Source organism: Pezoporus flaviventris, unplaced genomic scaffold, assembly GCF_033815535.1.
Source record: "Pezoporus flaviventris isolate CSIRO_AGI_PZ_B2104156 unplaced genomic scaffold, CSIRO_AGI_Pfla_v1 ptg000001l, whole genome shotgun sequence".
Lineage (NCBI taxonomy): Eukaryota > Metazoa > Chordata > Aves > Psittaciformes > Psittacidae > Pezoporus > Pezoporus flaviventris.
In genome coordinates this window covers 24,481,127-24,508,084 of record NW_026892549.1, presented here as the reverse complement: position 1 = coordinate 24,508,084, position 26,958 = coordinate 24,481,127, and the positions used below count along the sequence as shown (strand labels likewise).

The following is a 26,958-nucleotide window of genomic DNA, read 5'->3' as shown; positions in this document are numbered from 1 at the left end:
TTGGGAAAGCAGCTCTCACATATGGTTTGTAGCGTGCAAGGTCCCTTTTCAGTGGTCTGCAGAAGTAAAAATACCCCATTTGATGACCCAAGCAGCAGAAAGACATGGCAACATATGAGTGATGCTACAAAAGCACACTCCTGCTCCAAAGCAGCAAGCCAGAGGATACATGGGAAGGCTAAACACCCTTCACTTTAATTTTTAACTGCAGATACCACTGTTTACAGGGGTTAGCACATTACAGCGTGTGCCACAGACGTGTGGCGTGCTTGGGTGTCCCTGTAACTCATGCACTTACCCTGCCTTGGGTCTCAAATGCTGTCCCTAGGTGCCTGTCCCCCAGGCCTCTCCTTATCCATGCAACACCTCACACCCGAGCTGAGAAAGACTTTTTCAGTTCTTCCACTTTTCTTTCACTGCCATTAGTGAGGCTCCAGGTTTACTACTCCTCTGGTCACCTTGAAGCCCAGTCTAGACAGGAGGGTATCTGAAAAAGTAAAGGTTTTGGGGGCAGTTGTCACAATTGTTAGGGAATAGTAGACATAAACCTAAGTATTTTCCTTGATAGGTGGACTGGGGAAGTGTGCTCAGTAATTAGTAAACATATAGTACTTGTTGGTTTTTAATGTAGATTTTGTTACCTGTCCCTTCTAGCACTTACTGTACAGCCAATACAGTTTGGCATATGAGATTTAGTTGAAAGGAAGCTCATGTTCCATTTCAAGAGATTCTAGATATTTTTATTTAAAATACCCATCTCAATTTAAAAGTAAAATTGTGACAGAGAGACAGAGAGAGAGAGACAGGTTCTGGGAAATTTGACTGAGAAGTAGGAGCAATTGTATTGTACCTTTCCATTACAGCCGAGCTATAATGGGCTAATCGCTACTATGAAAGAACAAAATATTGGAATCTGTTGTGTGCTAGGGTGAGTTACTTTACATGAATTTGAGAAACAGGTAATTCTAAGTACAGTATTCTCCTTCCTGCAAAACGTCGCAGGTGTATCAGATACAGTTTTTAGGGATACCCTGCAACATCTTCCTGTGTTATTTGAAACTATCACATGCCTGCTGATGCCACACAGGAGAAAGAAGAACCAAGGTTTCACATCCCATCTTAACCTCCCCGTGTCTCAATCCCACCTTTGAACTAACATGGTAAATTTAATGTTCTGTTACAGAGAAGGTTTAAAAGAAAGGTGGTTATGAATAAAATGTAACGTTCCTGCTGGCTACTTCACCTAGGGAATTCTACTAATAGTTGACTTTGTAGGTTAATTTTAAAAGGCTTCTCAAGAATGGGGTAAATTGTGCCTGATTTCCAGCCTTTATAAGGACAATCAAATCACTTGATTTCTCTCAATGAGAGCTTTGTCTTAATGGCAGCAGGATCTGGTGCAGAGCAATTTGGAAACGTAGTTAATGTTTGGTCTTCAGGAACATGTTGACAGATGAAACTCAAATGTTTCTGGTCCCTTTTTGGATATTCTTGCTGTAGTGTTTGCATGTGCTTAGAGCCTTTGATCCCCATTTGGCTAATTATAACAGACTCTGAGGGTTAGACTGTCCAATTCGCACTGACGTCAATGAGCCTTAAACACAAAAAATCCTACTGATTCCTGTGGTTCCTATAAGCCACGTGGTTTCATATGATGGACAGATTGCTGGTTTAAACTGCCCAAGCTCCACTTGCACCAAGAAGAGGAGCTGCGCCTCATATGAGTGTGACATGTCTGACTGGGTATAGCCTTGACTGAGGAGGCTTCAGAGCTGAAGGGCAGAACTTCTCTGTTATTCCCAATTTCTTTGAAACCAGCCACCTTTGGGTTTATTGTATTTACTTTTTTTAACAAGGTGCTAGCTGACATTGCACTGGGTGTATTTTCCTGCAGTCATTCTCTACCACAAGAACCTGAGACAGGAGCTGCAGAAATAAAATTATCCTTGCCTCCATACCTGAGCTTGAGAGTGCCTGGGCAAGAAAAGGCAGCTCATCCTCTGTGGAGCTGGCAACACCATTTAACCAGCTTAACATGACATTTGAGTCATCTCTCCAGGGGTTACTGTACTTTTGTAGCAAAAATCAACCAATATCTCACATGCTAACCACAGCAATGCTAGTGGGCCTGCTTGGGAAACGCACCCTGCCACTTCCACTGTGCACCCCACTGCTTTGGGGATGTTAGGGTGGCCCCAGTTCAGCAGGTGCCCGAGAGAGTAGGACTTGTTCCTGGATAGGAGATGAGCGACCCTGTCGCCTTACAACAGCAAGGGATGTCTCTCCTAAGTCTGGGCTAAATTCAGGTTGGGATTGGTGAGGTTTCTTAGTGTTTCACATAAAAGAGAACATCTTTCCAAAGCTCGATTTCAGAGTTTTCAAATTTGCCCCTTTTCTGGGGAATACAGGGACTTGTCTTGTTCTCACAGGAAGAAATGCTGATTTACCATGCTGTGTTGACCCTGACTAGACACCAGGTGCCCACGAAAGCTGCTCTATCACTCCACTCCTCAACCAGGCAGGGAGAAATATGTGACAAAAGGCTCATGTGTTAAGGACAGGAGATCACTCACCAATTACTGTCACAGGCAAAATATACTCGACTTGGGGAAATAAACTTATTACCAATCAAATCAAAGTAGGATGATGAGAAATAAAACCAAAAGTTAAGACATTCTTTCAACCCCTCCCTTCTTCCCAGGGCCAACTTTCTTCCCAAATTCTCTTGTTTCTCCCCCACAGTGGCACAGGGGATGTGGAATGGTGGGTTGTGGTCAGTTCATCACACGTCTCTGTCTCTCCCAGGAGGACTCTTCACACTCTTCCACTGTTCCAGTGTGGGGTCACTCCCACGGGAGACAGTCTTCCATGAACTGCTCCAGCATGGATCCCTTCCATGGCTCGCAGTCCTTCATGAACAGACTGCTCCAGTGTGAGTCCCCCCCAAGGTCACCAGTTCTACCAGCAAACCTGCTCCAGTGTGGGCTCCTCACTCCACAGGTCCTGCCAGGACAGGCCCCAGCACAGGTTTCTCACAGGGTCACAGCCTCCTTCAGGCATCCCCTTGCTCCAGGGTGGTGTCCACCCATGCTGCAGGTGGGTCTGCTCCTCCATGGACCTCCATGGGCTGCAGGGGCACAGCCTGCCTCATCATGGTCTGCATCACAGGCTGCAAGAAATTTCTGCTCTGGTGCCTGGAGCAGCTCCTGCCCTCCTTCCACATGGACCCTGGTGTCTGCAGAGCTGTTTCTCTCACATATTCTCTCTCCTTTTTGTGGCTGCATCTGCCTGGGTTGTTTTCCGCTTCTGAAATCTGCTATCCCAGAGACATTACCACTGTTGCTGATGGGCTTGGCCTTCGCCAGCGGTGGGTCCGTCTTGGAGCTGGCCTATTGGCTATGGGGGAAGCTTCTTGCAGCTTCTCACAGAAGCCACCCCTGTAGCATCCCTGCTACCAAAACCTTGACATGCAAACGCAATAACTTTTGTTTTGCCAGTGGTGCCTGCTGGATTCCCAGACTGCAGGCAAAAGCCACTTCCCTGAAATCTCCTGTGCCTGGCCCTCACAGGTGTGCTACAGACTCTCAGCCTGTATGGGCCAGTTACTTAAACCTGGTAGCCAGCCAGGGAAACCTGCTGTAAACACCAGCCTACAGAAAACAGCTGCCTAACTACTGGTGTGCTAGGGGAAGGGGATGGTTAAAAAGTAGAGGAGAAGGCATCCCAGTCTGCCCTTAATTACAGTACCTTAACCACACTCTGCAGTTTTCAGCCAAGGCTACTTGTTGTCTTGGCATGAATGCCTGTAAATTTGAAGTAAGTAAACGACTTCATTGTGAGGATTTGGCTTGGCAGAGCCTTAGCAGCATCCTGAAGAGTTATTTAAATGTCAATAACCTTTTCTAATTTGGGCCATAGGAATTAAACAAACCCGTGCGTAATCAGCAAGTTACTAGTTTAAGTTTGTGCGGCTGAGAACAAGTGTGCGCAACAGAGAAAACTTCCAGTCAAATAAAAGTAACAACAAACTCGTTTGCCCAGAACCTATTAAATGCGCAGAACATTTCCCGTACATGGCTTCTAGCACATTTATTAAATCTGTAGCCCTGCTTCTGCTCACCGCTTTCATTCCTCACGTAGTAGCGGGGGATCGGAAGCTGCCGCGGCCGGCGGGAGCGAGTCGGGAGCGTGTGCGGGCTCCACTGCCCTCTCCTGGGGGAAGGCGCTCCCTGGAGCCGGCGGGGACACGGACGCTCAGCAGAAAGCCGTGCCCCGGGGCTGAGAGTGCTGCTGGTGTTTCACCATGTAACAGCACCCCGAAAACTTTACATCACAACCGTGCTACCTAGAGACATCAAAGCATAGTCCTGTAGAGTCGGGAATCCCAGCAAGGGCAGCAGAACTGCCTGACTGCAGGCCCACAGGCTGTGATTCCTGTAGTCCCAGAAGAGTCCTGACAGAGTCCACACACCTGAGAGAGATGCTGGAAGCAAGCCATAGAGGGAGCATCCATGCTAAAAGGTTGAAATATTGGCTTTGTATGGTGCTTGCTGGAGGAATAACAACAACAAAAGGTTGCTTCTCGTAACAGGGAGAAGAACTTGGATATACGTATCATTCATGAGACAAGACTCAAAATTATGATGACTGTTTCTAAATAACAGCAGTCTGACTACTAAGTTCTACTTTCCAGTCCTTTCTTCCAAAACTAGTTTCACTTACCATTGTATTTCCTGCTCTAATGTGTCTCCTCTTCTTTGTGCAAATACCACCTTGCCCCATGGCTGCCCTGGGCCTTTAGTCCAGAGAGAGACTAATCGAGCACATCCCTTAGCAATGCAAGTGGCCTTCTTTGAAGACTGAAATAAAACAGAAAGTGTGACAATTTCAGTTCTCCTGTCAGTCCCACTACCTAGTGTTTGAGTACTTTGAAAGCTTCTCAGAAGGTTTTCTGGACATACTTTTATAGTACTGGATATGGCTTTTCACCCTCAGCTGAGCAGTAAAACCATGTATGGCATTTCTTCAGCCCACCAGAAGAGAAATCAGAACTCTGGCACCATTTTTCAGGCAGTCTTTTGAGAAGCAGGAGAGCTGTGTGGGGTGTTTCTCAGAAGCTTCCCACCCCTCCAGGGAAGCTGGAGCATTCACAATATTTCTAGATTGCCAGGGACTCATTTGCCTTTGCCCTGTCTATGTACCACTCTCAGAACCTGTTTAAATTTATGTCTTATTTCCCTGTGCTTTGGTCTTAAACCAATCTGCCTTGAGCCTTGAAAACCCTCAGCTCTTTGTGCTGGGTAAGTCAGTCTGAGTGTGATTCTGGCTTTTCCTTAGTTTTTATCATGATTTATTTTCTGCTCCTGAGGACATGTCTACGTGCTCCAGTCTCACCAGAAGACCATCCTGACTGTGAACTCCTGAGGAGAAGGCTGTTCAGGTTCCTCTTCAGTAAAGTTACCCAATGGATGACTTTCTGTCACAAACTGCCAACAAATTTTCTTGGAGCAGAATTATTACTTTTTTTAAATCCCACAGGAGATTAAAATAAGCAACATGTCTTGCTTCAAAATTTGTAGGGCTACATCTTCAAGCAATTAGTGCAAGTTTTCTGATTCTATAACCCCTACAAGTCTGAGTAAAAGTCTTAATTGGACATGATTTTATTTAAGGTTTGGTTAATTTTTAAGTCTAAAACTCAAACTTCTCCTTAGGGTGAGCATGGTCCTTCTCATTTGGTCTGCTTCCACCTGATTTGCAGGAGTTTGTTTCTATCTTTGTTTTGTTTTCTTTCTGCAATGTATTGTCCTTGTTCTTCCACCTCCTGTCTCATTCATGTCTCTCTACTCTCTGTTGTCCAACTTCTTCAGCTCTCCTTTCTCTCTTCCCCCTGCTGCCTTTCCTCTTCCTTGGTAGTTCCTTTTCCTTTCCCCTTATCTCAGCAATTGCTGTCAACAGCTATATTTGGAATAGAGTGGGAACAAGCTATTCTTGTGACTTTACTTTGAAATAACTGAGAGGAGCAGATGATTTTCTTTGAACAAATAGAGGATACATTGAGGAGAAGACAGGCTAGTAAACTCAAAATTATACTGTTAGGGAATACCTGCCCAGCAGGTTTGTCTCTCCCAGCTCCTGGGATAACTTAACCAGCTATTATTTCTTGTCTCCTCTGTTTTATCTTTAAATCTTCCTTTTGTGCAAAATTCTTTTCTCCAGGTTAGTAACCTGGGTTTCTAACAAGGCCTGGCTCATCACCACAATGTCTGAGCACTTAGGTATCAAGAGGGATGACTGCCTCCTAGAATCTCAGGTGCCAGAATTAGCTGAAACAGGACATGTACTTGTTTAACACTTGAACTCAATGCCATTGTATCTTCTGGTGTAGTGACAGGATACTGTTATAGAGTTCCCATTTGTATGGGATAGAACAGAAATATGCTGGGAGGAACAGTTTCCTATTCCATGTCCTCTCACATTAATTTCTCTTCACCACCTGTTCCTCATCACCCTTGCCATTTAAACTGCTGTAAGCAATACAGTAACAAAACTAGTGAGAAGCAGAGCTATACAAACAGGAGAGCACAGAACGTATTTCTCCCTATCCCCCATATTTCTGTGTTTATACAATTAACTCCCACATTGGCAAACCAAACAAGAAATGAGGCCAAATGAGAAATTCAGCATCACAGCTTAGTGTTTTGTGCCTGTGCCAGAAGAAGACCCAAGTCTATTTGTCTGCTCCCAAGTGAAGCCAGTTCTATTAAAACTGTACTGCCGTACACTTGTTTGTGTGTGAAATTGCTTCATACAGGGAGATACGTGAAACTGCACACAGAAAGATGCAAATTAATCAAAAGAGGGATGGCTGCTAGAAGTTAGACAAGAGGGCAGAAGGAAATGATTCTTCTATCCATTGACGACTTCCTGGGATTTTATAAAGCAGCTAACACAAATGGTCATGATGACATGGGGCTTCCGCTATTGTCTCTGCAATAACTGTTAATAAATTCAGTTTGCCAGCAGAATACATATCAATACCAATATCTTAGGAGAGCAGGGCTGACACAGCTCTAATGTTTTTCAATCAGACCGTCTAACAGAAAAACAGATCAGTCTTCAAGCAAACATTCTTTTCTGTGTCCGCACTGCTACTACTGCCACCATTCTGCAGATCTTGAATGTGCTATGTCAAACAGAGGCTAAGCAAAGGGAAAAAAAGAATGGTGTTATGAATGTGCTATGTCAAACAGAGGCTAAGCAAAGGGTAAAAAGAATGGTCTAGGCTAAGATGTGGCATCTTCTGTCAGCGCTACCACTAATCCCCAACAGAGACTGCCAAGTGTCTCTTTGGGCTTCTGTTTTTTAAAACTGAGCTCAATTTGGTGTATGCAGTGGATATAAGAATATGATTATATTTCATAATGAATTAAAGGCAAGCTCAATGGCTAAGCATATTTCACTGGTATCAGAGGAGTTTTTGCAATTCTGTGCTGCCATAGAAAGTGAATATATTTTATTTGTATGTTTCCAACATCAGGTCAACAGACAAATGAACTTGGACTCATTTGGAAACACTGCTAAATCCACGATGAACTCACAGAGGATTTAGCCCTTCCCTGTTACCTCTTACAACCTGTCCCATACTCACTATGCTGGCAACTTGCAGTTTTCCTCTTAGTCTCCTCAATTGCACATGCTCAGCAGAGCTGAACGACACAGCTGTAAAAAGCATCTGAAAAATAATTTTTGGATTTAAGGCTCCCACGGCAATACATGGGGCACAGGCCCAGGCCAGTGTGCTGAAGAGGGAGCTAGTCCACAGTTGTGTGGCCACAGACAAATCTGCACTCACTTATCCAGGGACCACAAACTGCTTCCCGGGCTCTCAAGAATGCCCATGTGCCTTTGCTTTTTATTATTGAGCAGATGTGTCTAAGGTTCAGCTCAATCTAAGCCATAACTAAACACCATTGAGATTTGAAAAGCAGGCTTTCCCAGCCTCCTTAGTCTGGACCAGCGAAGCTGAGCATTTTGTGAGCCTTTTTTATCACCACCCAGAAGGGAAGGATTTTTATACCCAGAGTTAGAGTCCTTGCACACAGTGTGTGATGTGCTGGACTCAGCCTTCTTTTCTGCCTAAATGCAGTGGAGCAGATTTCTTCCACCACCTTGTAGGACAATGCCCAAAACCATGTTTTAGACTCAGTCTGTGGCCTGCCTATGTCTTTCTGATGCAGACTTTGAACTTTACATGAAGTAAGCCAGCTGGACTGGCTCCACAGCAGAGGTCAGGGTACCTGTCTGGAGAAGAGCCAAAATCCAGTAGGAACATGCAGCTGGTGTCCCTATTTCCACACTCTAGCTTCTAGCAGGTTGTGAGGAGCTGACAGGCTGTGCATCTGGAGGAGGGTTAATGAGAAATCTTTAAAAGTGTTCTGTTGCAAGTATCAATTTGCAGTTACAACTACAACCTGCAAATACTTCCTGAACATCCAAGCAGGGACAACCCCTGTTGCCATAACCTACAAAGGACAGAGGAAGAAAAGATGTGAAGAGACAGCAGCACCAAACAGATGACGTTTTTCACTTTTATTCATACAAAATTATCAAGAACAGGAAGTACTCACCCTGTGACATAAAACAGACGGTCCTTAAATACTCACTGTATCATAAACCCCATCCTGTGATTCAGGATAGTGCTTGTGCTGGATTACACCGAAAACACCAGGCCTGCAGCATGCCTGGATAGGCTGCCCAGGGCTGACATGGACTTTGCAGGCCTTCTAATAAGCACGCCTACTGTAATATGATTTAAAGTTGACAGCATGTCAAAAAACACACACAGTGTCGGAGAAGGAAAGAAATGTTGCTTCCCTTTCTGTCCCCCAACCTCATTACAGGCAAAGGAAAAATAATGTATGTAGAATAATACTTCACAATCCAAAGAGTTTTTCTGGTTTCTAAATCTAGTGAAGAGTCATTGTATATTTTGACAGAAAAATGAATCAAAATAATAAAGTGAATACAAAATTATATTGCTGTCAATAATTTAATTTACACAAAATAGCACTGTGACATGGTAATTGTTATATATGATGCAGCATTCAGTATAATATTTGGAGAATGCATTATAGAAAGTCAACATTTAACTACTAAAATCAACTTACATAATCAAAGCTGTCAGGGAATCTTTACAGTTTTATATTAATTTGAATGTAATTTACTATAGAGGTGTCATTCTTAGAGGTGCTTACAATAGTTAATGATCTCTGCATTCCCATTATAAAATCCTCTTTTCAAAGGTTTATAACTTGGTCTTAAGAACTTTCAGCCCTCCGGCACATTTTCTCTTTCCTTACAAAAACTATGTTAGACATTTTAAACTTTTCTCTCAGAGCAGAAAGTGTGGTTACTTTCAAAATTCATTTTGAGGATTTACTAATTTGCTGCTTCCTATCCAGGGAACTCAGAAAAAGAAAGGTTCTTCACAGCAGAAGACATTACAGTTACATTCTTTTCTTCCACTTTCCTGACTGTATTACACCTAAGCCCATTTTTCTTGCTGAAATGTCTTAAGTATCTTCCAGTATTACATCCAAACCTTCTCTGCATTGTTCCTTCTTTCCTTCCTATGTTGCTGCCATTAAGCTTTCTTCTAGGTCCTTCTCCTCTTCCCAGACTTTGACTCCTGGCTATGTTCGGTGTCTTCTCACAGATGTCCACACTCACTTTGGCAATTGCAGCTTCCACCACACAACATGAGTTAATGGGTCCTCCTGGTGCTACACATTTCCTCATCCTCACCCCCTTTTTCAAGCTGCAGCCCTAATTCACTTCTCCAATTCATTAGAAGTCTAACAATTAGTTTTGCTCTATCAAGTACATTTTTCTCCCTGATCTTACAGGCTTGATTCATACTAGACATTTTCCATCAAACCACCTAGACCTGCTCTGTTGGCTGGTGATTTTAAGTTTACCAGCCACAGGAACTACACAGCCCTGAGGCACTAAAGCTAGGCTTTCTGCCCAGGAGGTAGGACATTGCAAACCAATTGTCCACAAACACACTGTTACAGATCATTTCCAAAACCAGAATTTGAAAGGCAAATTGTCAGCGCAAAGCTATGATCCATAGTAAAAGCAAAGCCAATAATTACCTTGTCTGCTTTGGTAGACCTGTTCCAGTTCATGGGTCTAGTTTTCACAAATCCTGCTCGGATTCACTTTTTTCATCCGCGTCACTCAGCTGTCAATTTGGAACCCCTAAACCCTAATTTTTATGTAACGCCAAGTGTTTTACACCAGACATGTTTGAACCAACATGCACAACTGTATCCAAAATCTAAATTCTCACTACCATGTAAACATCTAGATTTACACAAAAGTAATTATGTCACTCACCCAGGATTTCTTTATTTTCCATGCAAGAAGAAGTTTTTAAAGTATTTGTGGTGCTGTATTCCAGCCGTTCTATCTTTATGTGGCCTCTTTGACCCAGTGCCAACACTTACCCAAAATACTCACTTCCCTTTTTGCATCATTGCCATTTTCCTTGTTTGAAAAAATGACTGTATTACTAATAACTCAATGATGAAATAAATAAGATGGGAATCGCCTTTCTCTTATGCATACTCACAACAGATCTATAGTTTTGGACAAAAAATATCTGTTGCTTACATATCACATTACTGGAGCTGCAAAGAAACACTATTTCATAGGCATGATGTTTTGATGATGGACTTGATTCAAGAAAAATGTGGTCATATTTAGACTAGATAAAACCAATGGCTGACTCATGATGACTTAACTCTGTAACTAGGGCAGATAACAATGAGAAAGACAACACTGGGAGTATTCTGTTTGATCCTTCAGATCAGATTGATAGTTTAGTAGTACAAAAGAACTCTAGAAATCACTTGTTTTCCCCTAGTGGTTATTCAGCTGGACACGAGCAGGATGACTGTCTGGATAAATCTTATTCTACACTTCAGATCTTTATTCTGGTTTTGGAAAAAAAAAAAGAAAAAAAAGATACTAGAAGATTGGCTATAACAAGGACTACTGGCCAAAAGTTTCCAGATGTTATTTCATCATTCTTTGTGCTGAGAAAAAAGAACTAGAAGATGAAACTTTAAAATCATCAGAGAAGCCAAGAACTGTAGAGGTCTCTTCATCCTGCAGAATGAATACAACCTCATAAGCACAGGACCAGAGAGGACATTCTTCCGGACTGGATGATGGTTCCTGCATTTTCACTGTTCCTCCCAGAAAAATGTACCAGACCAGTTTATCTCCATTCAATATTTTTACTCCTTGAATCTGAATGAAGAGGTTTTCCTCTAATGTAGGTAGTGCTGCCCGCTCTCCTGAGGTTGACACCCACTTCATTCATGTATTCCTAGTGCATCAGGGATGTTAGTGGCTACTGGCTTGCAGCCAACATCCCACACATTTCCTCCACAACACAAATGCCTTAATTCTGACCCACTGCCTTTCAAGTAGATAGTGAAAAAAATCAGTCACAAAGAGCTTTGCTTTTATCTGTGTTTCTCCTTCAGAAAGATCTGAAAAAAAGAAAAAAAAAATAAAAATCAGACATTGTCCTTTTTTTTTTTCAAGGTCCGTGGTCAGCAAGGGTGAGATTTGGTGCCTGAGCCCAAGAAGAAGCTGAAGGCACTCAGACAGTGGTGCTTATAGATTTGGGTGAAGGGAGTTTGTAAGCAGGGTAACTGCAGAGGGGGTGGACCACATGGCCTGCCGTCTTGCCAGCAGTCACATCCAGCACCTACTCAGCAGCTCTTCTGCACAACATTCCTTCTGAAGCAGTTCAAACATCACCTACTGTAGGAGCCTGTGTTTTCAGGAAGGGCACTGAAAAAAGATAAGAAGGGACAGTAACTTTTGGCACCCAGATGAAATTTTCTACCTTCAGCACAGAAATTAAGAGCACAGCTGATGTTACCTGATAACTGTGGGGCAGTATGTTCCAAGCCCAGCATCTAAAGGGGCAAGAAGAAAATGTACATGCTTACAAACTGGGCACGTTACAGGCCTGGCACAGCCACCACTAGTGAATTTGAGTTATGACAAATTATGCAACACATATGCATTCTTAAACCCAGAAAAGCCAAACACATACATGGTTTTAAGACCAGTCCATGTAAAAAAAAGGAGGTAGTGGAACAAAGCTGTCCATTTCATAACTCCATTGCACACAACCCTAAGGGAAAACAGCACAGACAGAGAGGTCTTACATTTATTAACATAGCCGAGCAGAAGTGAGGAGAGGTACAGTGATGTTCACAGAGGAACATGGAGCCCAGAATTACAATCTGATATACTAGGAGAGCTGGAATCAGAAGCCAGGGAGAAGAAAAGCATTGGCAAACCATTCAGTTGATTTCCAATGGTGCTGTTGGGATAAAATAAACTATCCTCCAGGTTAACAAGTTATGTAGTCAGAAATATTTGAGGGAAGAGTTTAAGAAATAAATATAAATCAAAAATGCATAGGAAAAGAAAACCCCAAAGACAATGACAATCTGGGGAAAATCACCAGCAAGTGAAAGACAGATGGCCAAATCTCGTGATACAGATAGAAAGATAGTCCACCTCATTCAGTAGAACAAGAGAGTCTGGAAGACTAGAAATAAGAAAGCTAATGAAAATGGAAAATAAGGATTTATAGAAATCATTACACTGACCTTGCATAAATAAAGTTTCAAAGACTGCAAGTATGCTAATCTGAGGAGCAGGATAGCTAGAAGTTTGGAGACAAATGAAAAATTTCACTCCTTGGTACAAGGGGTAAAGGTAGAATATGAACAGAGGTTAAATGTAGTTGGTACTGTTCCAGCTGATTACAATCTCAGAAAAATTACATGGAAACCGATGTTGCCTTATACTGAATTTAAGGGGAATTGCAAAACATACAGATGAACTTGAGGGACAAAACTAAAATAGTAAAAATAACATAGGTTAAAACACAAGCTGCAGAAAACTGACAGCAGGAATGATTTCAGAAAAAAAAGAAGATAGGTAAATTGAATAAAACAGAAGAAAAGGCTGGCACCCATCATTGCCATGACACTTGCATTGCATCTCACTTCCAAGTGCAGAGTCCAATTTGGGAGAAGGCAAGAATCAGAATATTCTCTCTATACAGAAAAAAAAAGGCTTCTTTCTTTTGCAAGTTCTTGTGTCAGTAGCCATTTTATGGGAATGCCTATCATGGCAAATCAGCTGAAAAGCCAGATCATTTTCTAAAGCATCTACCTTCCTAGAGAAAGATTTTAAAGTTGACTGTGTACAATCCAGCTGCTGCTTTTAATCTTTCCCTGACAACAGTAGTTGTTTTATTACTTTGACAGTCATTTTTAGCCCATGAATAGTACCACAGTCCTTGTAAGATAGGAAAGTTCTTTTGATCTACAATTTCATAAGGTTTAACAACGGACAAAGGGTTTTTCTGGTATACTTGACCACACACTTGCTGAAGTTTAGGCTTAGAGGCAATAAAAAGGCACTAAGCTATCCATTTTGAGAAACACAAAAATCCTTTTTGACAAGTAATGACTGTCAGAAAAAAAATTATTTCAAAATTACTACCTATTAATAGAAAATTAAGAGCAAGGTTATCCCTGAAATAATTTTGACGCATTGCAAAAAAAAAAAAAAATTAAATTTCATACTGTTTTAATATAGTGTGATCTAGAGGATAAAAAATATGGATGCAAGATAGGCATTGTATATGAGCACAAAAAAAGGAAGGCATTTCAAGTTGTCTGTAATAACTAAGAGAAACCGGGAGAAGACTCAGGCAGACAAAGCAGTTTTCCAGCATCATGGCTTGTTCTATTTGCTCTACAAGCAAGAACTTTGTTTTGTGCAGTCTGAAAAAAACTGAATAAATTCAAAAATAAAATATATTTCCAAACAAGAATAAAAAGCCATTCATCAGCCATTTTGAGTGAAAAAAAAGTATTTAAAAGTTACTAAAACTCTAATTTTTTTAGTACAGGCTGCAGCACTTTAAACACTTACATACATGTTTAAGTTCACACACATGTGCATCCCATTTTCTTGTCCTATTCGCATTGGAACCCATTCTATTTTTGCTTATGTATAAGGAATTAAAACAGAAGGCTTTTATGATATTAAAAGCATAAGGGCAATGTTTCTAGGGCAGCTACCTATTTAGCAGCTAGTCAGCTGAGTACATATCTACCTATGGAGAATATTCAGATAATGTGCTGGACTGTAGTCTAACTTCAAGTTCTTTCTAAAAGAAGTGCAGCAGAGGCTGTACACACACATGCACACACGTGTGTGTGTGTATTCGTAATTGAACTGACGAAGCCTGGGTTGAGTTTCCTTTGAAAACCATAAGTCTATTGGCATTGCCAATTTCCGTGAAAACTTTCATTCCTAAAAACCCACACCAAGTTTAAAATTTAAGCAGAGTGAAAAAAAACAAAATCTTATTTTTTTCCTGGGTGAAGTTAGAAATTGGTCATCTTGATACGTAAATGAGATTGGCTAGAAGGAAATTAAAGGAGGATGAAAAAAAACATCCTCTGCCACCCCTGCACTGTTCAATTGTTCACATATTTATAGTATTTCTTAAGTGAGTATTTCAGGAGACAAAACTATTGGATTTCATGCCTTTTGCTAGACAGCTTTTGTTTACAGTCTCTTGAAATTTCCACAGAATTCCCCAAAATCACACTTTCTGGCAAAATACCAGCCTGACTCCTACAGTCTAACATTTACAACACAGTATTTTCAGCTAAACCACTGTCCTTTGGTTTCATTACATTCTCTTGGCAAAATACTGAGATGTCTCTGTGCAATTATTAAAAAAACCACAGAAGTCCCCTACTACCAGCCGAAACTGACCCCAGTATCACTGACCTTCAGAAAACAACTCTCAGTGCAAGCAGAGACCTTCACCTCTGTTTCCCAGTTTTCTAGAACTCTAAATGAAAGTCTTTTTAAAGGTTCACCTTCACCCTAAACTCTTAAAGTTTAGGGCAGCTCCAACATTTTGGAATAAGGCACAACTGAGCTCTGCATATGCAAGACACTTCTTTCCATTCTTTCTTCCTGATTAGGAAGATTCAGAGGGATGAATTTTGGCCTCTGTTTTTTTGCTAATTATAGTTAGAAGTTCCTACAGAAAATCAGCTTCTTGTGACAGGCCATGCCTGGCCTTACAATGGGCCTAGCATTTGCACACTCAGCTCACTCAATTGACTTATTCCCTGCCCTTATCAGCTCTTGGACTTCCCTTTGAGACCTCAGTCCACTAAAGAGGGAAAGATGGACTTACTACAGCAAACATGGGCTTGTGTTTCTGCATTCTTTCTGCCACATCTTGCAAAGTGCTTAAGGTAATGCACTGTGCAATAAAAATGAATGAAAATTTGAAAGCGCAAGCAGAGCTGTGCTCTGATAATCCATGCAAAATGCAGTTCATGAAGATGTCTTCTCCATCTCTCTAGGCTCTCTAGGCCATCAACTCTAAAAAATTAAAAAGAGGTCTGGCTCCAAACCCTACTGATGCTATGAGCAATTGCCCCTCACAAAGTAAGATGCAGCTTTTGGACTGCTCCCAGCACAGCAATGCCTGGGGAGCTCCTGCTCACCCAGACTGCCACCGTGCAGCTGACAAGCAGATCACTGCATGTACAAGGCAGTAGTGCTATGAGGTCAGCAGGAACTTTGTGAGAGTGAGACTGGTCAAGCTTTGGGGGGCAAAGACTACCCCACCGTTCTGTTGTCTAAAGTAATGCTTATTTAGCTGATGATTTATGTCTGCAAAAACATCAATTTCTACACAAGTTATTCATCAAAAGACTAGATACACTGTTTCTGATTTTCATCACTGACTTTAGGAATATGTCACGTAATAAATCTGAAGTAGGTATGAATAAACAAATATGGCATTATACTAAGCTTGTTAATTATCCACCAAGCTACACAGTGTTAGAAGTACACACAGTACTGGGAGTTCATGGAAGATGAGTTTGCAAAAGGTAAAAATTATCATCTACATGATCAGAAACCTCATTTCACTTTTAGCTTCACCTGCTTTGGATGTTTTGGTTAAAAGTGTATTAATAATTTCCATGTTGTTATTGTCTGATTTAGCATATTATATCTTTGTATGAGATTTCAATGTTCTGCACACTGTACCTAAGAACAATCAGACAATTCTTTCTAGTGCAGTATTCTGTCTGTGTTAATTTGTAAAATAACAGCTACTCCTCCATGTTTGGAACCAGAGAAAGAATACAAAGCTTTTCACCTTATAAGGGGAAGAAAGAAAGAAAAAAAAGAAAGTTCATTTCTCAATTGGGAATAAAGGGTCCAACCTTTTGGCATCAGCACACTGATTCAGATCATCTCTTGTAGAAGGACACAAATGTTGTCTTCTGAATTACAGTCCCAGTTGAAGCTTTTCTGCATAGTGGAGCAAATCATAAATGTAAGGCCGTCATTAGCAGATAGAGCTTTCTTCAGATTTTTATTCCTGGACACCCAGCATTTCAGCCATCAGCCCCAAGACAAAAAGAAAGGAAAGGCCAAAAGATTTGGCACTAAGCTGTGTTTGTAAGGACACTCCTGCAAAACCTCTTCCGTGCACTTAGAGAACAGTGCCTGCTTTCATTCAGGCTCATCACCCTAACACCTCCTCATCTTCCTCCTTGATGTGACAGTGACTTCTACAGCAATCACATTCCCACACCTTCTTCAGGAAGAAAGGATGCTTGTTTTCTCCTGGCTTCATTTACCTTGCCTGCAGTACCAGCCAATAGTCAGTACTGCTGTACCAAGGGTGCTGCTGCAAAATGCAGGTCAGTGTTCTCTCAGTGCTATGGTAATCTAAGAAACAAATTACACTGATGTAAAAAGAATTTAAACAACCAAAGAAGGAGTCCCATAGCCTATACACTCTTGTGCCCCATTTCTATGTCATTCTCCCAGCAAGTGGTCCTGGCCAGGATGTTGCAGCATCATTCTAACAGTTGGCATGAGCACTGCTGATTCACCTTCCTCTCAAGTTCACATCTTCTCCCTTGTATCTGAAACTGCTTCATATTACTGGAGATAAGGAAGCATCCTCCCCTAGTAAGAGATGCTGTATATATAAGGAAAAGGATGAAAAAGGAAAAAGAAGTTTGTATGATTTGCATGGGCTATAATATATATACATGCACATATATATAGTGTTTGTTTGTATCTACCTGTTGTTCTACATTTCTAACAAACACGTAGCTAAGAGAGCCTTTGGCTTGCAGTTTGGGGTAGGTGGTTTCTCATATAAACATATAAGGCTACATTACAGCTACAAATGGTTTTGTTTGAACATATAACACCGTAACAGTGGGAAAATATCTGTGATAAGCTTTTACAGATGATGTTCTTAAGCCTTGTGCTGGTGTATTAGTGTTGCTAAACCCAACAGACTACAGTTGTATCCCTGATAAACTGAGTATTGATATGAGACAAAACTAAGCGTTCAGAAAATTTTCAACAAACGAGGTACTATTGTGATATGTATGAAGATCCCTCAGAAAGGAGTACATTTATTGCTAATAAGCATCCAAAGCAAGCTGGATACCTAGGGCTGCTGGATTATTTTTATTTTTATCAATAAATTGTGGAGGAAATTGCAGAATTGATATTAATCTTGCCCCTTAACACTTTGTGCTGTGAGATTTCCTCAAGGTCTATTTAAATTTAATTTCATAAACATTCCTTGAAAGTAGAGGTTTTAGAAAAAATGAAATGACCTGGGTGCCCTGTGACATGGGCTATATTTAGAATTACCTTTGCAGAAAGGGAACACCTCAATAAATGCTCCTCATGGCCATTTGTGACAGAGGGTTATATGTCTGCCAACGCAACCTACATTTTTTACGCTAATAGTACAAGCCAGAATAAATATTATCTCCACTCGTGTGACAAACCTTTGATAAAGTAGAATTGGCCTGGTTGATTAGGAGTATGTGTCAAAGCCAGATAATGGGGGAATCCCTTTCAGCAGCAGCAAACCACCTCAGCAACCATAATGAGACCAATTTAATGAGCCTTCTGTTTTACAAGAGATATTAATTGCAGTCCTGTCACATATGGTACAATTCAGATAAAATGCGCAAAAAGGAGGGAAATTGGATTTCATTACATTTTTGTCATGATTATACATTTTTTTGCAGGATCATAAATCTCCCCAGTGATGATCTAAATACTCTGGGTGGCTGACAACGCTGCCGTAGAACAGGGTGCATTGTTATGAAGGATGTTGAACACTGGAAGAATGTCAGGCTTTCCATTGCATCTTTCTGCCATTACGATTTTTATTCTACTCTAGGCAATTTTTGTATGTTTGTTTTGTAAAAACAAAGAAAGAAGGCACCACTCCTCTGTATCCAGCCACAAGGATGCTTCCTAAACTCTCACCAGTATGATCATGATCTTATACAAGTTTCTGCAAGTGCTTCATTTGATACTTCTTCAATGAGGTTCACGGACTTACGGTTAAACATACACCCAAGTGTTGTGCTGGATTGGAGTGCAAATTATCTGCATGCAAGTAAATGAGAACTCCCAGTTCAGTGTTTCAGTAGTTGTATCTTCATCCAATTGCTATTCATAATAGAATATGTGTTTGTGTATTATATAAGCTTTGTATTGCCAAAAAGAGTGCTTTCAGGCAGGGCTCCTTCAATTAAGGAGATGGTTGACCTGCGAGATGATAGATGCTCCTGGCTGCTTCATGGCAGCGGGAATGCTCTCCCACACTACATCCTCACCTGTGAGTCAGAGCAGCTGCAGGCTGATCACCTGTATGTGGCAGATGCTGAACAGAGAGTGCAGCCCATGGCTGTGTTGCAGCACTGAACAAGTCTCAGCTACCAAGTTGCACATCTGCTTGTGATGAGGATTTACCATTAAAATTAATTCTAAAAAATACATTGTTACTTCACTGGACATAATGTCCTTCTGAACGTTGTCTTCTAACAATGAGTAGGTATACTTGCAATGAAACAGTGGCTGCTAAGCTCTTACTACAATATATTCAGCCCTAAGTATTACCAAAATATATAAAAATTGGAGAGACACAAATTTATTCCTTATTCCTAATACAGCTGTCAGGCTCAAAGAGTTCAGTTTGCTGAACGATACTGCAACAGCAGTTTTGCAGATAGCCTTGTTGCTGAAATGCTGAACCTTAAAGCTGTTCATAATCTTAAAGCTCTTGTCCCTGCAATGCCAAGAACTTCAAAACCATGACATGTACCACCTGTGAACCTTGGTCATCAAAAGCTTGATTTTTTTGCTGGTTACTGAGAAGGAACTAGGTGGGGAAAAAAGCAAATATGGGGTATTTATTCTACAAAACACGTTAATAGAAATTTTTCTTTTTCAGCAAGGAACAAGGACACCCACAAGGACAAGTAGATTCAAGACAGTTTAGGACATCGTAAGAACAGAGAGACTAAAGCTGCTTGCTTATGAGAATTCAGGCAAGGACAGGCTCACCAGCAGTGGTTGACTTAAGGGACTTTAGGTGACACGTCAGGCAGCTTCTAAGAAAACTTTCACACATTGATGCCAACAGTAAAGTCAATCATTTTCTGCACATAGCCTGCATATTCAGGAAGCATGGTATTGAACTTCAGCCAGCCATGCACATACTGCAGAATTCAAAGCACAGTGTAAGTCTGCCAGCCAAATTAAATGAAACATTGAAACACACTTTTCAAAGTCTGGTCTTGTTCAGCAAAGTACTTGCATGTTTTGGACACATCTCTGAGTGATAGTGGTTCCTAAATCCCATCCTCAAAAAAAGACTCAGGGCCACGTGCCCTAAGATGCAAATATGTACTAAACCTGGGTTCTCAAAAGTATCTTGGAGTCCTAATCTGTATTTTTAAAGTCCCAGCTAGAGTTTATCTCCGTTTTAGAACCTTGATAATTTCAGAAAATCTGTCCAAAGAGTTTCATTTGCTTCTGAAAAGAGATGCTTTAAAAATTATAAATATGCAATTCACAGTAATAGAACCTCAGCATGCACTCCCATACCTGCTGGACTAGAAAGGAAGTCTGACACTAGAAAGAGCAGCTTTTTACCGCTTGTATGGAAATACTGAGATCATTTCAGGTAACCCTGTGCAGAGATAAAAGGAACAACAGGGTTTTTGTAGGCAGTATTTTCTGATTGTAAGGAAAAAAACAAAACAAAACAACAAACAACACAATATGTGAGAATATTTGTTGGTAAAATTATTAAATAATCATTTAATGATTTTAGGTTTTGGGGGTTTTTTAGATTTTCATTAGGGGAAAATAATGACAAGGTAAGACAGTGTAACATACCATTTCATATACACTGCACCCTGACAATATCGGTTTTGAGATTAGCTATTTAATTTTCCTGAAAAGTACCATGTACGCATAAACTACTTAATGAAATATGGGAAGCTGTAGTCTAGCAAGCCCCTTCACATTCTGAACATGAAAGAGTAAGGAGTACACTAGAATATTGATAATCCAATGAAATATTTTGATGTTGGAAAATATATTAGTTTTCAGTAATTATGACTCATCAAGAAAGAGAAAGAAGAAAAGAATGAATACATTAACTCATTTTGATTGTCCTTTGTACTGTCACATCATGAGCAAATAAGATCCTCATGTATGTAAAAGCAGCATTTGGTCTCTCCTACAGGGAGATCACTTACCGACTGAGCTGGGACGGACCCTTTTCCGTGACCTTTGTGAAAGTCGCCCCCGCTCTCCTGCAGTTAACATGTTCTGAAGATCACTCTTTGTTTCAGTGCCTTTGGTCACATACTAGCAATGGACTCTGCTACACTGGAATTAATTAAACAAACTGCTCCAAGCTTTAATCTTTTATACAGCAGCTAGCGCAACAGAGAATGTCATGAGTTCTGCATTTGTATGCATTCAGCAGAAAAAAGTATGTGTGGCATTGCCTCTGCTGTGATCAACATGCCTATTGATACTTTCACGCTGTTCCATGATAGCTACTTCCTTAAACAAGCACCTATGAGTAAATAATATCAAGGACAGATTTGTCTTCTTATATTGAATTTCAATGACCATGATAAAACCTGTGAGTATCCAGAAAACCAGCCTTCCAGTATACAGGAAAACTCAGTTTTCAAACCACCAACTGACCTGCCAAATATGTAGACTTCTCAGGATCAGTGTTCAAATGTCACAAAGCGGTGCTCCCCCCACTCCACAGCCTGGGCAAGACATATAGGAAGGTGTCAGATCCTAGTGTTTTTTTATGGCTTTTCCAGGACACTTGAAACAACTCAGGTGAGCACATATTTGACATCCTCTTGACCCTTCAGTTTGCTCTCCCTGTATGGCACCAGCTCTCTGGGGCTCTACAAAAAGCAAAAGTTCTCAGGAGACCCTGATGCAAACTGGCAGCTGCAACAGGGTAAGACGTCTAGTTATTGGTTTATACACCCCAGCCTTCTTGCAAACATCCCAAATCCACAGCTCAGCCCAAACCCTTCCTGCCTTACTAAAATAAAAGGTTAATGTCCAAATCAGAAGTGCGGAACAGTTCTGGTACCCTGGGGTGTGAGATTTCACGTGAGTTGGGGAGTGTGTGTGAAAAATGTTGTTAGCTAGTCACCTCTCGCCTACCGTTAGAGGAAGGTGCTTGTTATTCCGGGGGAAATTAGAATACTTTCAGATCACAAAGTACTTAAAATGCAACTACTTCAAAAAGACAGGCTACAACTGAAGTTTTCAGCAGGCTTTCAGAACCCCACCCTCAGCAAAGCAGAAAGAAAAGAAACGGGAGCTCAGCATTTCTCACAAAATAGGGCTGTGCAAAACCCCCAGGCCAAAAGTACTCTTCAGAGATCCTCGGAGAGCATAAAAGATCAAAACTTCAACCTCAGCCCTGTGTATCTGAATTGCTAATAGACGCTCAGTACTGTCTCCATTTGCAGCATCACACAACAAGAATTAGAGGTAATAATGTTTTTAAGGAAAGGGAGTGTTTCACATTGCCAGAAGCATCTTCAAGACTCAGGATTATGATATAGCATTTTCCATCTTGCCCTGAACAAGGTTTTCCAATCACCAGTTTATGAACAGCTGCACCAATACTGAGCTGTTCTTATGTGCTAAATAACAATGGGACATTGCAAAACTACAAAGGCTCGTCCTGTCCATTTAACCAGCATGTCACATGGAGACAAAGCATAATGCAGCCCTGTGAAAAGTCCACCCACAAACTTCATTTCACACTATAGAATGAGGCACTGGAGTTCTCTGTCTTCTTTCTCTCACATGAGTTCACACGGCAGCAACTTAAATATTTTGGAGACTGCAAAACATAGCTTTCCACAAAGTCACTTGATTAAAAAAAGAAATAAAAATTAAAAATATTTCAGTTTAGCTTGCTATTGCTTTCTTGTTCAAAACTGCTGTTTTCAGTTGAAAATATAAATCAATACTGAACAATAATACAGAACAGTTGCCATTGAAAAGCAAAGCCCTGTCATCTTATTGAAATCTAACACTACTTAATTTGAATCCACAGCACTTTGAAGTGAATATAAAATGCTATTACTAGAAATACAATTTTTTTTTATTACTGAAATATGCTGCCTTAAATTGTAAGATAAAATCTAAAAAACACCACCTTTTATGTTATCAAACAGGAGATATTTATTTTATCAATTTAAACAACAATGAAATGTCCAATATACTGACACAGTGGTACCAAAAAGGATAACCCACTTCCCTTCTTACACACACACACAGACATACAAACACACACTCTTCTTACCCAAAGCTGACAGAACAGCCACAGCTCCAAAAGGAGGGGCTAAAAGAGCAACAAACCCAAATATTAACTGTCAGAAAAGTATATTCCTCAGCAAAACTTTATTTGGAAGACAATGTCCTGCTGTTGCTGCAGTGTGTTGATGGGACTACACAACAAAGGCACTATAACAGCAAACAGAAATTAAAAGGAAGGGATAGTGAAGTGGATTTAAAACTACTATTTTAGTTTATTTTTCCCAAGCAGAGTGGTAGTAATTAGTGAGGGCTGCAGTTAAAAAATCAAATATTCCTGGAAGAAGTCCTTTATATGAAAAATCGAATCATTCGTATTTGGTTTTATTCAGATGCTATAAGCTCCATAACAATCCATTTAATTTTATATTTAATTAATTCTCACCACTGGAAATTACAACAAACTTAGAAAAACATTCTTAAGGAGACAGCTGGTGGCTCAGGTTTCCCAACACTGCTCATTCTAAGCCTTTCTGAGAATTCACTGACGAACTTCCCCACCAACATCCCTGCGTAGCAGAGTCCCAGCACTATAAACCACCAGCATTTACAGTTGGTTTAAGAATCATGAAAAAAATTGAAAATATTCTTCTGCAAAGCAAAGGGAGGGTAACAGCTTTATGCTAAAATTGCATGCAAACAACTAATCAGGTCCTGCAACATGCTCAACATTTTCACCTGCCATAAACTCAAGGCGCTGCCAGGGTGGATCCAAGAACACAGTTTAGGGACTTTTGCCTGAATACACTTTTGGATATTACTCCAGCAACAGTTACACCCAGAAACTTCTTTATCTAAGAACTATCAGTACAAAATGTAGTATTTCCCATAACAGTCTGAAGAAGAATAACTTCAGTGAGCAGTCCTGCTAAGTCACTTGCCTTGATGATAAAGGCCCTGTTTTGGTCACTGAGTTTAAGCACTAGTGCTGCTTTTTTGATTTTGCCAGATAAGGACTGCAGGAGTCAACAGACATATCAGTCCTCAAAATCAGGATAAAGAACCTGTTTAAATGTCATGGTTAAATAAGGCCTTTAAGACCCAATTCTCTGACATGCAGGTGAGCACAATGAAACTACAGTAACAGACATTATGCAGGTACGACTGGAGCAGGATACAGACACAGAGCCAGCTGAAAGCTGCAGAGAACCAGATGGGAGATCTTCCAGATGGCATAACCACACTGTCAAGAAAAGTAAAAGAAAATTTTGCCGGGTGCCAGTCTTCCTGAGCTGAAGCCATTGAAAAAAAAAAAACCTGCAGGAATGAAAAAGAGCTTACCTAGATGCTTCTGAAAAATTAAGCTAGAAGATTGTGATGAGAGCAGGATAAATTACATCTCTGCTGCATACTTAGGAATTCTTAAGGTAAAATAAAATTTAAAAAATCCCAAACAACAACAACAAAGCACTACCAAACCCCAAACCAGCAGTAAAATAAATCAAATTAATCACCATTGACTGACTTTCCTCAAGATTACATGACCCACACAACTCCAGAAGAAAAACTGTTTCTCTGCAGCCAGGCTGTTATGACACTACCTTGCAAATAAGAACTCTCCTTTACTGTAATGGGTCTTGACATTGACTTTGTCATGTTAATTTGCCAAATCCCAGTATTGGCTTGAATTGAGGTAGCAAAGAAACATCAACCACCAGCTAAGTCCATGAAGCACAAAAGCTGCCTTTTTATGGTCAGTGGTAGTCTCCGTACCTTTCTTCCTTTTAGCAAAATTAATGGTCAGATGCAGAAAAAATGCAGACTGTCTAAACCGTAAATTATCTTCTTGTTTCTGGAATAAACAGGGAATCTTTGGAAAAATTAGCAAACAAAAAGGGAAAGAAAAAAAAAAAGAGGGGAAGAGGCGGAAGAGTGAACCCCACTGAATCATTTGACAGATCTTGTTTCTTAAAGAAAGCAAGCTAAAACTTTGTCAGCTAAAGTAAATTTGAGATAGGGGAGCAGAAGAACTGAGAGCAGCCTGTAAATGATAGCCAACATGAATGCAAGGACTATGTACTGCATACTGGTATCTGCAGAAGATGCAGGAAGCAGACTGAGCAGGTATACAGACACATCTGGCAAGCCAAGCATAGAAGAAACATAAAAATATGAAAATCCTGTATTGTATTTTGTACGGGTTTTACAAGCACCTTGCTGATGCAGGCCCCAAAGACAGGAAGAGAATGATTGCTGTCTCACTTTGTAAATGGGAATTTTGGTATCTTTGGAAGACACTGGAGTTGTCCAAAAACTTTGGGGAGGGCTTTCACCTATCTTATTTTACCTCCATCTGTCTCACATACACCCTCAGTCTCATGCTGGGTTATAGCCAGGTGTTTATGTTTCATGCTTGATTAGATACATAAGAGAACAGCATTTTGGTACAAACACAGGAGGAGCCAGGCAAGAAGCTGCACGAGGAGGTTGCAGGGAATGAGCATGAAATACTCTGTACTGGCTTGCCTCATTCTGTGGGCTGCACTTTTTCTCAGAGGCTAGGGTCCTTTATTCCTACAGCTCAGGGTGCTGATTTTCCAGCAGGAGTACATCAAGCTGCTACTCTAAGCCATCAGCAATTCCAGTCTGATGTTTTTAAGAACACCATTGGTGCCCCACCTGCCTTTCTGGGGGGAAATGTGTCTTTGCTACAGACAGATTGATTACTAGGAGCATGAGAGCTAAACAATATATACATTTACACAAATTACATAATGTGTGAATGCAAAGCTTTGGTTCAATCAAAGGCAGCAGCCTCAGAGGGAACTAGACAGGGACATGAATAGGTTGAAATTAATGACTCCCGGAGATACAGTAGAATTCAGCTTCATACTGTGTTTCTGGCTAAGTTCACAAGCAAGTGTCTCAAGAAGATAACAAGCATCTAAAAGTAAAATCAGCCTCAGCACAGCAACGGGCAAAAAATTTGATTGTAACCTGTAAATCAAACATCAAAGGTCTTACAAGGCTATTGATCACAGGTGGACACTTAACAGAAATGTCATACTGTACACCTGACATAAAAAAGCTGCCCTAGTCTCTTCTTTCCCATGCACAAGTGACTCACTATGCACGTAAACGTCATATCTAGTAAACAATTAATTTAAAATCATTTAGGTACAGCAGAAAATGTATTTTAATGGTATTTTTCTAAAGGTCAGGTAATGCAAAGAAAAACAGAGAAACAGGAGACAAAAACTTTTCCAGGAATAATTTGAATAGCCTACTAATAGCTTATATAATATAATGGTATTTAAAAAAATTAGCACTACATAAGTGAGAAGGAATAAGCAGCATGGCAGGGTCAAGATCAAGACTCAGGAAATTTCCATTAAGGCAGTTCATCCCAAGTTTACTCTTGCATAAAACAACACAAGAGAGCTTATTCTTGGGTACAGTATACAGTGTACAAGTACGTCAAATGGTTATAACATAAAATTATAATTTTCTATTTCGAGTACAGATGTGTGAAACCATAGAATTTGGCTCCAGATCTGATTTTCATTCCCACTAAACTTTGGTACAGGCCACATGCTATGTTTTGACCACGTAATTTCAAGACATAAGGTGAGAAGCAGTTATGAAATTCACTTTCCAAAACCCTCAATACCCAGAAGTCAGAGGAGCTCTGAACTTAGAGCTACACCTATCCTATGGCTTGCCAGACAAGATTGACTTCGAAAGTTGCTATCAGGCCAGGACAAGTTGGGCTTTCTGATGTATATGGGACAGTGCCTCGTGTCATATGCATACTTATACCTCAGACAGGCCACACTGTCAAAAAATGTGCGTGCATTTTCTCTCAATCCCTAGACAGCACAAGCAAGTGCACGCACACACACAAGGACAATTTCAGCTTAGCAACAAAAGTTAGCAGAGCATGTAAAGTTATTATTTGCAAGCTTCTAACAGGAAAAATATCAACCCCCTGTCTTTCCTAATACCATGCTGGTGTTTACACATGCACATACATCTCTGAGAGTTTAGAATAAACTTAAGGCATATTTTGCCCCTACTTTCTATTTGATAGTGTTTCTGACCTGCACTACAGCGCTGTTAATTCTAACATTCCAAGATATTCTCTCTTTCAGA

General features: G+C 40.6%; 1 long non-coding RNA gene across 2 annotated transcripts; it reads right to left on the bottom strand.

Annotated features, from left to right (window-relative positions):
* Positions 1 to 166: 166 nt before the first annotated feature.
* Positions 167 to 21,203, bottom strand: LOC133266943 (uncharacterized). Of its 2 annotated transcripts, XR_009742585.1 has the most exons (7): positions 20,095 to 21,203; positions 16,800 to 16,890; positions 8,301 to 8,402; positions 7,648 to 7,735; positions 4,723 to 4,859; positions 3,748 to 3,803; positions 167 to 487 (listed from the first exon to the last, which is right to left on the bottom strand). It is a non-coding gene; the product is annotated as an uncharacterized LOC133266943 (long non-coding RNA). The 2 variants fall into 2 exon arrangements; XR_009742584.1 differs by having other exon boundaries at positions 7,648 to 8,402.
* Between the last annotated feature and the right edge of the window lie 5,755 nt (positions 21,204 to 26,958).